The sequence below is a fragment of the Vespa velutina genome, chromosome 25, assembly GCF_912470025.1.
Source record: "Vespa velutina chromosome 25, iVesVel2.1, whole genome shotgun sequence".
NCBI lineage: Eukaryota > Metazoa > Arthropoda > Insecta > Hymenoptera > Vespidae > Vespa > Vespa velutina.
In genome coordinates, this window is record NC_062212.1 from 274,377 (window position 1) to 290,201 (window position 15,825).

Below are 15,825 nucleotides of genomic sequence, written 5' to 3' on the forward strand. Positions count from 1 at the left end.
GGTGGAGGAAGGTGGAGGAAAGAACTGGGGAGTTGGGCGGGGGGGGAGGAGGAGGAGGATAAGGAAAAAAAAACACAGGAAAAAGAAGAAGAGCTTCGAGAAGAGATCGAAGAGGAGGGGATAGCCGGGTGAGCCAAAGACCGAGGTCCGGTCTTCTCTTCTACGTCGTACTGACCGGTGACCAGTAACCGGTGACCAGTGAGAATCCTGCGGCCACTCTTGCGAGTCCCGAAGGCTAGAACTCCTAGGGAATCCAGGCAAAACCGGTCCAGTCGGATCCAGAGCACCCGCTGCTCGAACCACCACGCTGCTGCTGGCTATCCTCTCTCTACCTGCTTTCCTCTCTCTCTCTCTCTCTCTCTCTCTCTCTTTCTCTTACATATACACAAGTCCACATATACATAAGAGCTCAGCTCTTGGAACGTTTCTAAGGAGTCACGTATCTCAAAAGAGAACCCATTCGGTTCATTCGTTGTTCTTCGATAAAGATGATAATACTTTCATTCAGAAATATCGATCGATGATACATCGAGAAGACAATCACCTTGAATAAAGAGAGAAAGGAAGAAAGAAAGAAAGAAAGGGAGGAAAACAAAAAATGTCGAGAGTCTAACCTATGACGAATCACCCCGGAATACACATAGAGGTGACAAAAGCGATACGGCCACCGGTTCACTCTCTCTCTCTCTCTCTCTCTCTCTCTCTCTCTCTCTATCTATCTATCTTTCTAAAACGACCCCTGAAAAACATCCCCCTAGCCTATATGCCTAGCCACGAGACTAAACCGATCGATCGTTGCTCGGAATCGATCTGTCACCATTAGATTCACGCCTGGAAAATATCTCCTCTGTCATTAGCTCTCACTCTCTCTCTCTCTCTCTCTCTCTCTCTCTCTCTCTCTCTCTCTCTCTCTCTCTCTCTCTCTCTCTCTCTCTCTGTCTTTCTCTCACACACCATCCAGATACTACGAGGCGTGACAGGAATTCCTTCTTCTTCTTCCTCTTTTTCTTTTCCTTTTTTTTCTTTTTTTTTTTTTTTAATCTCCTCCTCGCGCAAAAAGTTCCTATATTCGCTACCGCGGACATGTTTTTTAGCCCGATTTCACTTCCCTTAGGGTCAGAAAATTTTTTCATTGGCACGCGCCTAGTAACCTTACACCATGTTGGATTCCATAGGTTGTATGTAGTTACATACGTAACGTGTAAAGAAGCATGAATAGAGAGAGGATCGAGGAAATCGTATACGACTGGTTTTACGAGCATAGAAGGTATATATATATATATATATATATATATAAAGAGAAAAAGAGAGAGAGGAACCGAGTTATAAAGTCTCTCATTCTGATCTTGAGCTTTAACGCCAGAGAACCTTGTTACACTCACGAGTTTATAGTAACGATCCACCTCGAATCTTAGCCTTCGATATTATTGTCGATCGGTTAATGGTAACTCGAAAATAGGATGAAAAGAGACACGAGCATCGGTCTCTCTACGTATATACGCTTAAGAAATGGTATCGCCAAATGTAAACAAATACTCTATACTCTCTGATACATTCATATTGGCTCTTATTGGTTAATGTTTTCTTTAGGAGAAACGAGAGTCTCTAAGGACGTGTTTGTTTTCTCTCTATCTCTATTTCCCTTTATTTCGCATTAACAAAGAAATACTTTCGATTACATTGAAGAACAGTACAGATCGTTTAGTTCTTCGCAAACGACTCTCGTGACAACGTCCGAAAAGGATCGTGTCTGGTGAGCAAGCCGAAAGGATTACGCATCCCTTTACTGAGCCTCCTAGCCCTTTTCACCCTTTCTCTTCGATCTGCTCGAACAGCCGGTAACGTTCACGAATCTTTCAGAAAGAGAGAAGCAATGATCCCTCAACAAGCTTGATACGTAAGTTTTAAGCGTCGAACAGTTTGCGTTTTTCTAAATGACGACGATCGAAACGACGATGTTCTAATCTTTTTTCCAAGCTAACTCTCGCAACCTTTTATGGCATATAAGGCAGTAAGAATGTAACGAGCGAGTAACGACGAGTAACCTCTCGTAATAGAGATTTAGTATTTTACCTTAATAAAGGTTCCTAACCATAAACCAGGTGATCAAAGATCTCTCTTTCTCTTTTTTCCTTGATTGAGGTATTTAAAAAAAAAAAAAAAAAAAAAAAATCAAGTTTGCGAGAAAATATAAATATCGATGAAAGGAACTTTAGCTTCCCTAACACATATCCAAGTATACACACACACACACACACACAGAGACAGACACGTGATACGTTTATACACCTTAACGTAGGTAAGATACACCCGGGGCGGTATCGTTCTCCACGGTTTCCCAGTTTCGTCCGCGAGAGCCGGATTACATTCCCGAGATCTTAACGAGACGTAATTACACGGGGAAAGGTACGAAGCGACGGATGCCTTCGGAATATAGCTACTAACACGATAATTGCCGTTATTACCTTCTCAAACGTCCTATTTAACTTCTAAACGACGTTCGCCCACTAATCGTATCCAGGAACAAGGATGCACATCCATCGATAGATTGGAATCGATATCGATCTGCGTTCATCACATGCATTTATTAATATATATTGTTTATGTATGTATGCATATATCTGGGATAAATACACCAAAAGTTTAACCAAACAATCTCTCCTGAATATCTCAGATATCTGTGCTTTTCCAATCTATGTAATCTTGATTTATAAACGTTTCCTGAAGAAAATATTTAATCTTCACGAGAAAAACGAAACTCTTATGCATTGTTATAAACTTGTATACGTTACGTGTTATATTCCATTTGAGAATTGTAAAAGCGAAATGTTTCTCTCTGGAAAAAAAAAAAAAAAAAAAAAAAAAAAAAGGAACGAAAAAAGAAAGAAAGAAGGACTTAGGCCGAGCGTACGATAATTCTTTCTCTATTCTACCCGGTGTTCATTAATTACAAGGAATGGTACGGTTCTCTTTGCGAGAAAGGAGAAAAGAGAAAGAGAGAAATTATGGATCCAGCTTTATCCAAGAATCGCGCGCACCACTCCGAATCGTTCTTCGTCTTTTATCATTTTTTCTTCTTTTCTTTTTTGTTTTCTCTTTGTTTTTCTTCTTTTTTCTTTTCTTTTCTTTAAATAAAAAAGCAAGCAGAGCGAGACGAACGCAAGTTCGTGATATTTTTTTCTCTCCTCCGACGAATGTACATCGCGATAAAGATCCTCGTAAAAGATATTTATCGTCGAGGAAGTTGGTTGGTCGCGAGAAGAACGAGGTTACGACTCGGGTGTTAGCCGACGACGACGACGACGAACTTGACCTCCCCGTCGAGTGAACTTTTTCTTTCGACATTTCTTACTTACTTATATTTTTTTTAACCTTTCCTTTTTCTTTTTTTTCTTTTTTTGTCAGCTCCGAAAGAAAAAAAATCACAACGAACTTTCGGTTCTTCTTTATTTCGATCGAAGACGAGGCACCAATAATACACGTGGTGCCTATTTCACAGCGGGAAACACGAATAACTACGATAGAAGGTTGCCAGGGCGTTAAAAAAGTAACGAAAGAGAACGCTAATACTCAGTTTATAATCCGTAGAAGTTAAGATAGAAGAAGAATAAACTTTTCGAAGCGTATTGAGGGGCTCGTTTATAGGATTAAACTACCGATGGCTCTCAGGTAAAAACGAACGCATTTTAGTTTTCTAATCTTCGATTCAAAATGATTCGAAGGAGTGGAGTGTGTGTAAAGAGACATGGAGAGAAAGAGAGAAAAGAAAAAAGGACAAAAAAAAAAAATAATAAACACCGCAATCGACGGCTCTCTTTGCTCTGCACGGACAAATTTTCACGATTTGCGTAAAATAAAATTCGCGCAGCGTCGAAAGAAAAAAAAAAAAGAAAGAAAAAATCCACGAACGTGGGACAGCTGGTGGTCGATCGTTCGAGACCCCCGAACGAGAAGCGAAATATACGAAACATAATAAGTCGATGAAACGGAGTGTCCTCTCTCTCTCTCTCTCTCTCTCTCTCTTCTCTTCGTATGGCTCACGATATACAGGGAGGAACAAAAACTATGGATCGGGGACAATGCAGCATTGTGACGGACCCTTCCACATAAAGGTGATGTTCGTTCGTACGTGCGTATAGAAGAAAAGGGAGGCGAGAAAGGGAGGGTGGGAGGGAGGGAAGAGAAAGAGAGACAGATTTTACTAAAAATGTTGACGTTTTCACCTTATTAACGAATTCGACGATTCGTTCGAACGGTAATGGTCATCGATAAACGCCTAAAATTCTTCGAGATAAACGATAAACGTCCGCAATGAACCCGTCCGTGATTTTCCCGATGAACTTTACGACTGTGAAGATTGAGAAAAAAGAAATGACGTCAATTTAAATCGATCGAACGCGAGTGGAGTATTTATTTACTAGTGTGCGGGATCGTGTATTATGCACAGGAAGGGAAGGAAAAAGTGCTCGATCATGGCACGAATCGACGTTTCTAGTCTCCCTAGTTCGTAGGACAAACAAAAGTAGAAAAACTAGGGGTGCGGAGTGTGAAGCTGCAAGAAGAAATCTCTATCTCTCTTTCTCTCTTTTTGACTAGCTATACTACGCTACCGTTGCCAGTGCTAATGCGACCGGACAACAATGCACGTTGCACGCGTCCAACCGCTAATTCCTTTCGTTTCTTTCTTCCTTTTTTTTTATTCCTCTCTCTCTCCCCCCCCCCTCTACCTCTAACACTCACCCCCTATGTATGTCACCCCGCTGCAAACGGCTCTTTTCACCCTACTTTACGGCGAACCATTGGAATCGAGTTTCTGGAGGAAAAAAAAACAAAAAAAAAACAAAACAGAAGTACGAACTATCGTGCGTTTTGAGTTTGTAATGATGATAAAAAGGGAAAGAAAAGAAAAGGAAAAAAAAGAAAGAGAAAGAAGAAGAGGAATAAAGAAGAGAAACGATCGATCAATCGATCGATCGAAGAAGAAGAAGTAGAAGAAGGGAAATCAGAATGATCGAGGATACAAACGTTCGAGGTGAGCGCGGGGAATACTATCCAAGCGCAAATATTTCGTCACTGAGAGGACAGATCGTAGATAGGGAGGCGATTTAACGAACGATCGTTAAATTCGTCGGTGAGCCACCTCCACCGCGAGCCGACTCGTTTATCGCGTCACCCGGTACGTTCCGGGTGTACCTGTATGTCGTGCGCGTTCCTCTCTCTCTCTCTCTCTCTCTCTCTTTACCTTCTCTTCCTCTCGCTCTCTTTTGCATCTCTCTATCTCTCTCCCTGTTGGAAATTTGCATGGCATTTACATCCGATTGCGGCGCTACGCAGACTGAAAGTGGCCTGAAAGAGCATCCGGGGGCTACCGGCTTACGACTATCTCTCTCTCTCTCTCTCTCTCTCTCTCTCTCTCTCTCTCTCTCTCTCTCTCTCTCTCTCTCTCTCTCTCTCTCTCTCTCTCTATCTATCTATCTATCTATCTATCTATATATCTATCTATCTATCTCTCTCTGGTTGGCTGGTATACTCTCGAGCAGGGTGCATTCTCCCAAACCACCGTTTAGACCTCCGAATTAAACTTCATTTTCTCGTTTAACGATCAACGTCTATCTCTTTTTCCCTTGGCCCCCTCATCCCTCCCATCCCACCCCTCCCTACTACCCCTTTTCGCCCTTCTTTCGTTTCTTTTCAAACGATCATAATCGTACGATTCGTGCTTACGTAACCTTTGGAGAAAGACAGAGGGATTCTTGAAAAAGATATCAATGAAGAAAAAGAAAGAAAAATCCTTTTAACTCGCTTCGTGTCTCTCTCTTGCCAAATAAAATACGTTCAAGGTCAGAAGAAGAGAGGTCAGGGTCACAGATAGAGTTATGTCTGAATTGAACATCATTTTGAACGGAGCGACGAGAAGCACTTAACTTATCCGTCCGAATGTCTGTGATCGTGTGTGCGTGTCATAGGTCCCATTATCGTGGCCACTTGATGCCGTAGAATGACGATACTAACCAGATGTATATACATATACCGTATGTATGTACTTTGTACATATCTCTCTCTCTCTCTCTCTCTCTCTCTCTCTCTGTCCTTTTCTCTCTGACCTACAATTTTGGGCTCGATCGAGCCGAACTTTTTTCTTTTACATTTATTCTATAAAAATTTCATCTTCTAATTGAAAGAAAAAAATAAAGGAGAACGTGTAATGTACAATCGAAAGATTCGTCAAAATCATTTTCTTTATACGCTTTTTTCTAAACTGGTCGAATACCATTTCAAATGACAATCTGATCAATGATTATGCATCGATTATGCGCTCGATCGATAGATCGTTAAATCACGTAGAAGAGATTTAATTGCTTCATCCTTTTCCTTTCATTTCTCTTTCTCTTTCGTTCGTGATTAGCTAATCTTCAAGGAATATTCACGTTCCATTTGCCGGTTTCATCGAGGAGAGGAGGAGGAAGAAGACGGAGATGAGCTGGATAAAAGTTCGAACGAAGGGAGTGCGTAAAGTTTGATTTTATTGTCCATTCGGTAGGTGGGAAAGACGCGTGTAAGGACGATAAGCATCGAAACGAGAGAGTGCATACCAAACCTCTCTCTCTCTCTCTCTCTCTTTATCTTCTATATAACTCGAAACAATCTTACAGATTTTCTCATCGAGAAAGAGAAAGAAAGAGAGAGGAAGCAATCCCCTTCGACGACACCGTTTTTCGAATCGAATCGACGTTCCTCGATCGCTCGGCAGAAAGCTTACTTTGCATTTTACTTTTCTCTCTCTCTCTCTCTCTTGCTTCTGTGATTTGTACTCTTGATCGTAGATAGAAACGAATGCGTCTCGAGTTTCCTATCTATAACAAGACTCTCCATTAGAATCGCTCGTACCGAATTATCTTACGATAGGGTTCGATAATATATTAGGAAATAAATGCGCTTCGGCTTTGCCATTCGCGCTATTTCTAACAATTACATTCATTTCTCGGTGAGTATTTAAATTGGGTAAGAATTAAATCGTTCGATCCAATTGAGAAGAAAAAAAAAAAAAAAAGAAAAAAGGGAAAAAGAAAAAATAAATAAAAAGAAAAAAATAAAAGTCTACGATGTTATCGCTTCCTTTCATTTTTTTTCTTCTTCTTCTTTCTATTTTTTTAAGCTACAATCCGGATAAAATAAAAAAAGGAAGAGAAAGAGATAAGTCGAGGTTGGCGCCAACGAAAGAAATGTTAGATTCTAAGTGGTATTTTACCTTATGTATATAGATACCGTATGTTGAGGGAAGTCGATCGGAACGTCGATAAAATTAAGAATGCACGTGGTTCTGGTTTTTAATGAATGAACGTCTAGTCGAAGAGAGGAAGGATGAAGCGTAAAGAGAACGTACATATATATGCATATACATATATACATATGTATATGTATATACACAGAGAGAAATAAATAAATAGAGATAGATAGAAAGAGAGAAAGAAAAAGGGAGATGGGTGAAAGAGAAAAGGAACAAGTAGAGGAGTAAAACAGAGTGGGGATGAATAAGAGAAGAGAAGAGAAGGACGATGAGTAGGAACGCGTTAACATGCTCGCGTAATACGAGGCCGGAACGGATAGTCTCGTCGGCTCGGCTCGGCGCATCCGCGGAGATCTACATAATGTTTATTATGCTAACCTAGGCCAACGCGCTTGCATCAACAAGTGTTATATTATCATTCAAATAAAATGTTTTAATCTGCATACGTTTTATCAAAGGGTCCCGCGGGTAGCCGAACGCTGACTTTGTCTGCTTGTGTGCGTGTGCATGTGCTGCATATGTGTGTATTAGCGCAGAAACTGGGCACGTGCCGTGTGAACGAATAAAAACAAGAAAAGGCAAAAAAGAAAAAAAAAAAAAGAACAGGAAAAAACAAAAAGAAAATAAAGAGAAACAAAATGTCGGTCGACACCATTTTTCGATCCTCGTAAGTTTTGTTGTTCGAAATATGGAATGCACGGTCTAGTGCTTGTATCGCGTGAGACAGAGGGGACCAGGGGCAGAGAGAGAGAGAGAGAAAGAACAGAAAAAAGAGTATTTGTAGATCCCTCTCCTAAGGTCAAGCCATAAGCACCGTGTTAAGGGTTTCCTACGAGAGCGTGACGGCACGAATTCGAGTCAACGCCAATCCATGCGACAAATGATCGAATTAAATGACTGTATATTTATAGTTCGCGTTCCTCTTTTTTTACACGCGTGCAAGAAAAAAGAAAAAAGAAAAAAAAAAAAGAAGAAGGAGAAAAACAAAACGAAAGAAAAACAAAAACAAAAGCACGTGCCACGGTACATTCATATGTGCGCAGGAATTGCCGCATAAAGATAAAATCGACGTGTCCCTCTCCTACCTACCTAACTTCCTCCCACCCACCCATCCATCCACTTTTTTTTCTTTTTCGGTACTTTTTATCTACTCTCGCCTCGCTGCTAAACTTTGAAGAACCATATCTATCGTCCTACCAAAGCCCGTTTCTTTTTTCTCTTCGCTGTCTTTTTTCTTTTCCTGATTCGACAATTTTATTGCCACATTTCTTTGCTAATAAAATGATTGCACGAGTATTTCCTGTAGAATTCGATTTTTCTCGAATCGATTGAACAACATTTCGAATAATATATCACATTTAAAATCGTTGAAAGATAGATAGAAATAGGGAAAAATTTGTTGGCCGATCGGTTTCTTCCTTTCTTTTCTTTCCGTCTTTGTCTTACTCCTTCGGTTGCGGCCTCCTTAAAGCCTCCCCCGCCCCGCCCCTCCCACTCAAGCAACCAACCAACTCCGCCACACTTCTTTTACTCGCTACTATTAGCAGCTCTCTTTTTCTTTCTTTTCTTCTATTCGTAGGTCACTCACACGACTAACCCAGGGTAGGATCTTTCCATGCCACCTGTGTCTTCGTTATTCAGCAATGCAAATAGATTACCGGTCGCATTACCATAATTAGATTCAATATTTGTAGGCTGTCACGCCATTACTATAATTCATCAGGGTATCGTCGTGTCTAAGCTCGACGATTTGTCAGACCGGACGTCGAGAGACACGGGAGTAGCAGTGCTGCGGGCAGAGCGTGAAGAAAAAAAAAAGAGAAAGAAAAAAAAGAGGAAAAGGATGAAGAAGAAGAAGAAGAAGAAGAAGAATAAAGGGCCGCTTCATTAAGGGAGGAGAAGGGTGAACGGTGTTAAAGGGTATGTAGTAGTCGAAGGAAAACAGTGTAAACGTGGTGTGAATAGAGTTTTCACTTTCGCATTAACGGTGCTCGGTCATTCGTTTCTAACGAGTATGGGGCTTCCTTTAAAATCCATAATCGTAATGACGAAGAAGAAACAGCAGTATCAGCAGCAACGAACACCAGCAGCAACAGCAACAGCAGCAGCAGCAGCAGCAGCAGCAGCAGCGGCATTTCTCATAAATAATTCACGACAAAGTTCAGGTGCGAAGAAAATAAAATAATAAAAAAATAAAATAAATAATAAAGAAAAGAAGAAGGAAAAAGAAGAAAAAAGAAGAAAAAGAAATAACAAAAAGAAGCGCGTTAAAGGGAGGAGAAGAAAAGTCAGAAAGAGAGAAGAAAAATGTATAGAGAAACAGGTCTCTCTCTCTCTCTTTCTCTCTCTCTCTCTCTCTTGTAAGAGAGAACACAACAGTGCACCTACCATCGACGCGGGCCAGCCGCGAGAAGTCGAAGGCCGGAATAACGTAATAACTTATGGTAAATGCTTTTCCGCGCAAGTAAACGAGCCGTATGCGCGAACGTGGAAGTAGTTTTACGATCGCGAAGGTCGCCTTTTAGTTCTTTCGCTAAGACTTCAGCGTTACGAGTTAGAGAGGATGTAAAAGGAGGATGCTATTCTTTCTATCTTTCTTTCTTTTTTCCTTTTTTTCTCTCCTTTTTTTCTTTTCGGGCGAGAGAAGGAGATAGAAGAAGGTAGTAGAAGGAGGTCAGAGAGCTCGGGAGGGAGAACGATTGACGTCGACTAAGAACAGTGACGGTGACAGGGGGGTTCGGGGATTGGAAGGGGGCAAAGTTGTCAAATCGAAGTTTAAAAAAAAAGAAAGAAAAAAGAAAAAGAAAAAGGAAAAAGAAAAATAATGAAAAAAAATGTCGGCATTTTATCTCGAACAACGTCGCCTACGACGACACGCTTCATGTAACGCGACTTATGTCAAACCGGGTAGGATATTACGAACGAAAGGACTCCGAGTAAACACGGATCTTTCGATATATTATGAACTAATTAGAGATCGAGAAAAAATAGAAATAGTCTTGAGAAATAATCCGTGAGAGAGAGAGAAAGAGAGAGAGAGAGAGAGAGAGCCAAAGATAGACAAAGATGATAAACTTTTTTTTCATCATCATCATCATCGTCGTCGTCATCGTTATCGTTATCATCTTCTTCATCAACATCATCATCATCATCATCATCATCATCATCATCATCTTTTCATCTCCTACTTCTTACATATTCGATGCAATGTTTTCGAGATAGTCAGTAGTGGAATCGTGGTGGACGTTTGCCCTCAATTAACTTTATAAGTGAGTAAGGAGGCGTGCGGCCGATCGTCAGTAGCCACGGTCGCGTATATATCTCAGCACCGCATGCGACACTGTTCATTGCTGCAGCAAGTGCCAAATTTCAGTGGCGGGTGTCCGAGGCATTTTTATTGACGATTAATGAGGATCGACAAAAAGAGAGAGAGAGGGAGAGAGAGAAAAGAAAAAAAAGATAGAGAGAGAGAGAGAGAGAGAGAGAGAGAGGCAATAAGTGACGCATAACTTTATCTTAAGACGTAAGTCAGGGAAGACATTGTTGGCAGGTCTTGACGCGATCTTGACTACCTAAAACGTAAAATGCTTAGGCTCTATAGCTCGATCTTTATTCTACGAGTTGTACGCGGCTAGCATAAACATAGTCAAAGGAGAGTCCACGCACACAAATAAGCTAGTAAATAAGTTGAACGTGTGTGCGATGGTAAGAACGAAGGAACGAAACGAACGAAAGAAAGAATGAAACGAACGAACGAAGGAACGTATAAACGAGCTCGCTCGTATATCGACGAGGTTCTCTCCTCCTCGCGCTAACACGCCCACGCTGACTCGTAGCAAGAACCAAGATGAAAGAGAGAGAGCAAGAGAGAGAGAGAGAGAGAGAGAGAGAAGGAAAAAAGCAGAGTGTAAGAGAGACACGTGGACTTACAGGTGTACGTTTCACGAACGCGAACTCGCGTAGGCTCGTTTACTTAGCCAATGCCATAGCTGACTTATTTATCTGTCTTTTGGCCGGTGGTGGCAACGTTCCTAAAGAGAGAGATAGATAGAGATAGAGATAGAGACAGAGAGAAAGAGAGAGAGAGAGAGAGAGAGAGCCGCGCGACCATATCTCTATGTACTTGTACACAGGAGAGTGTGCGCGCGCGCCTGGCTCCGAACTCGTTCAAGGCCTACCTGCTTATGTTGCTGCTGCTGCTGCTGCCGTTGCTGCTGCTGCTGCTGCTGCTGCTGTTGCTGCTGCTGCTGCTCGAACAACGACTATGAACGGCGGCATGCGCGATTGCCTCTCTCTCTCTCTCTCTCTCTCTCCCTTCCTCTCTCTCTAGCTCTCCTATCTATTACTCTTCAATATTATTTAATATATATATATATATACTCGTGATCTTTCGTCAGACTGTAGAAAAAATGATGAGAAACTAGGACTTTCTATTTCTTTTCTTCTATTCGTATCGTAGAGAGCCCTTTTTGAAGAAAAAAAAAAAAAAAAAAAGAGAGAAAGAAAAAGAAATTGGGGGGAACAAAAGAAAGAAATATTCGTCTGAGATAGAGAGAGGGGGGAGGGAGGAAGGGAGGGAGAGAGAGAGAGACAGAGGGTAACCTTGAGAAAGTTTAACTCTCTCGACTGAAGAAGAAGAAGAAGAAGAAGAAGAAGAAGAAAGAGAGTCGAGGAGGCGTAGGTAACGCCGTGAAACGAGTCGACTCCGCGACTCGTACGTGGCTTTTGACGAGCTCTCCGTAGCCGGATTGTCAAGTGACGTCAGCGCACCGGAAATGGAATGTAGGTAGCGGTGCTTATTAAGCTTCAACCACGGAGAGTACGAGAGAACGAGAGAGATAGAAAGAGAGAGAGAGAGAGAGAGAGAGAGAGAGAGTGCGGTGAAGAGAGTTGGAGAACTAAAAAGCGCGCTAGAGAGACAAAGATAGACAGATAGAGAAACAGAGAGAGAAATAGAGAGAGAGAGAGAGAGAGAGAGAGAGAGTCAGGAGAAGAGGACGGATGGAGTTCAATTGTTTCCTCCGCACACGCGTGCGGCAAGTGGCGCGTATGCACGTAGGTATACGTCCGCTTACACTTTTCAACCTGCTCTCTCCTCTCTCTCTCTCTCTCTCTCGCTCTATCCCTGTTGCGTGATGACGACTACGACGAAGACGACAAAGACGAAGAGGTGGATCCTGGTGTGGGCATCGGTCATTAAATCAATGCGCCTCCTATGTCAGGATCTGTTCGCGCCTCGCTAATGCGCCAACGGAATGTTGACGAGACGAGTACCTTGAAAGGTTTGCCAGTTCCGTAGGAAATTCAAAGCGTGTTAAACGATAATAGTTCTCTCTATCTATCTATCTATCTCTATATCTATCTCTATCTCTCACTCTCTCACTCACTGGACTCTCTACATCTAGAGATTATCAACTCTAATCGACGACTTCCTTAAAGAACAGGCCGGAGAGAGCTTTACGAAATCCCTGACAATAAGGCGTTTCCAACGAACTTGAATCATTAAATAGAAATAGAAAGATCAACGATTAAAAATTAATCACTGCGATTTATATCCATTCCAACGAGTATATTATATATATATATATATATATATCCTTTGATTTATAAAGTAAAAGAAGAAAAAGGAAAGAAAGAAAAACAATAAATCAATGTAACTAAGTAGTTACTTATTCTACGTATTCGAAGGAAATTACGGCGAGCATTGTATCGAAGGAAAGAAGAAGAAGAAAAAGAAGAAGAAGAAGAAGAGGAGGGAAGTGGAGGAGGTCCGCGGAAGTTCGAGGAGGGTTAAAAGCGCATGCGTCGTAACGAGGGTTGCGATGGCAGTGGTGGTTGTGGTGATCGACGCTTGCGCCGTTTCACCCTCGCTCGGATTTTCCCTCTCTCCTCCGACGCGACTCCTCGTTATCTCCTCTCTATACCCTCCCTCTTTTTCTCTTTCACTCTCTCTCTCTCTCTCTCTCTCTCTCTCTCTCTCTCTCTTTCTATCTATATATCTTGCTCTCTTTCTCTCAACAACGGCGCGCTTCACCCCCTTTTCAAACGGTACTCATTGTTCGCGCGTGTCACGCACCGACGAGGTGAAACCATCCGACGATTTCCTGCCTGGCACCTGGTATCGCGCGCTTTTTTTATTCTCTCTCTCTCTCCTCTCTCTCTCTCCCTATCTATCTATCTATCTCTCTATCGTTTTCCCTTTTGGTTACAGTTATTAACGATCGACCTGCGTAACCCGTGTGCTTTTATTAATAAATACGACGATCTTGCTTTCCTTCCTCCACTGGTCTCCTTCCACCCCTCCATCTCATCGTAAAGATAAAAGAGAAAAATGACGAAGTAGGCAACAAAAAAAATTCACAACGTCGCCGAATTAGGGCCATATAATATCGCGAATTATTATTTTAATACGCACGGTAAATTTTACAACCCATCATGGTAGTACCTTACCACAAGGTAGGCGGTGCGAACGTAACGCGACACCATTCCGTGGTAACACCCCTGACGATCGATCGACCAAGATCGCCACTGGAATACGAGATCGCGAAACGATACCGAAATTCGAGGCGTCTCGATACTACTACCCAAGAGCTCGCAAGCAAGCGCGGTTTATCGATGCCACAACCCTCTCTCCTCTTCCGGCAGATTCGACCTTCCATGTAGATTCATTCTCTCTCTCTCTCTCTCTCTCTCTCTTTCGAGTAAAAAAAAAAAAAAAACATTAACCAAGAAGATTGACTTCCGCTTGCAACAATTGGTCCAATTTGATTTAATTCTAATCATCCAACTTGCAAGGTGAGAATCGATCGTTCGAAAGATTTATTTTCGATCGGAGATAAAGAATTTTTCGAACGATTAAAAAAGATAACGAAGATGATGCAAGATCTACGATTACGACGGTTCTTTTTCCTTTTTTTTTTTTTCCTTTTTTTCCTCTCTTTCTCTCTCTCTCTCTTTCTCTCTCTCTCTCTCTCTCTCTCTCTCTCTCTTTCTTTTTCTTTTTCTGTATAAACTCGAAGATTACGTAGCGAATCGACACGTACGATTTTTCTTCGGGCGTAGCAATATCTTATCAGTTTTTATACATACAACCGACTCGTTCCACATATAGAACGTTCTCCGATCGTACATGATGATCGATCGATTGATCGATCGATCGGTCGATCGATCCATAGATCGAACGATCGAACGACCGATCTATCGCGTAACTAATAACATTTTCCCGCGCATGATACTTAGAAAACCACAAGGATGCGGATCGATGATGATCGTAACCGGCAAACCTGAATAAAATGCATATTCCCGTTGATACGATTTAATGTCGTCGTAAAAATTCTTTCGCGTTATTGACCATTTTTATCATCGTTGACACGTAAAGAAATTCTTTGTAGGGTAACCCCATAATATGCATCCTAGTCGCGAATAAATGAATAAATGTATGAATGAACGAACGAACGAACGAACGAACGAATTAATGAATAAACGAGTGTGAACACGAGTGAGTAAAGGGAAACGACAGATTTCTCTTGTATTACTTTCAATGTTGTTTATTTAATTAAAATTCAGTAGTAATTTAGTTTCCGTCGTTCTAACAAAACGTCACCTACCACTTGCCAGGTCTCGATTACTTTTTTTTTTTTCTTTTTTCATTTCCTTTTTTTTATCGTTAATAATTAATTAATGTTTAATAATAATATACAATGTGGAAGGGGAGGGAGAAGAGATAAAATAGAGGGAAGGGTAGGAGAAATAGGAGGAGGTGTGACGGAAGAGGGAAAAGGTAGATAGGGATATTGTTTACAGATGCGTATAATTTTTTTTCTTTTCGTGTATTAGATCGTGATAATCCATAAGTATTGTTTTTACATGTCACCTCTTTCTCTCTCTCTCTCTCTCTCTCTCTCTCTCTCTCTCGCTCTCTCTCTCTCTCTCTCTATATCTATCTATCTATCTATCTATCGTCATCATTTTCTTCGCTGACATATGCACCGTCTTGCGGAACGGAATAAACGCACGCGTCATATTGCTCGTTCAAAACGAATTAATCGAGAGAAGAAAATCGAAGGAGTTCTTCCCTTTTCATTTGTTTCCTCTCTTTTTATATTTATTTTTCTTTTTTTTTTTTTTTGTATTTTTTTTTTTGTATTTTTTTTTCTTTCTTATTTTTTTACAACGAACTGCAAAATCCTCGTTATTAAATCATTAAATATTCGTATCACATAATTCATCGATCGTTCTGTGTAAAAACATCGTGAGAATGAATAACAATAGGCGATTATAACACCTTCGATTTTCTAATGTTTCCTTTATTTCTTCTTTTTTTCTTTTTTCACGTATGTGCATAGAGATTTTTTTGGTTTTCGTTTAAAAGAAAAAAAGAAAGAAAAAGATAGACTTTCAAAAATGAAAAGAAAAATAAAATATATATATACATATATATATATATATATTCTAGCATTTTTTTTGTAATGCACTAAAAATTCTGTCCATCTTACGATATAAAAAGACATTCGGACTCAAACGTTCTCTTTTCTTTC

At 40.9% G+C, this 15,825-nt stretch overlaps 1 protein-coding gene across 1 annotated transcript in view; it reads right to left on the reverse strand.

Moving 5' to 3' along the window:
• Positions 1 to 14,819: 14,819 nt before the first annotated feature.
• The window catches only part of LOC124957277 (POU domain protein CF1A), a 9,564-nt gene continuing 8,558 nt past the window's right edge, over positions 14,820 to 15,825 (reverse strand). Inside the window, exon 2 of the mRNA XM_047514158.1 lies at positions 14,820 to 15,825. This exon is cut by the window's right edge and continues 167 nt beyond it. The gene's annotated coding sequence lies outside the window, so the exon portion shown is untranslated.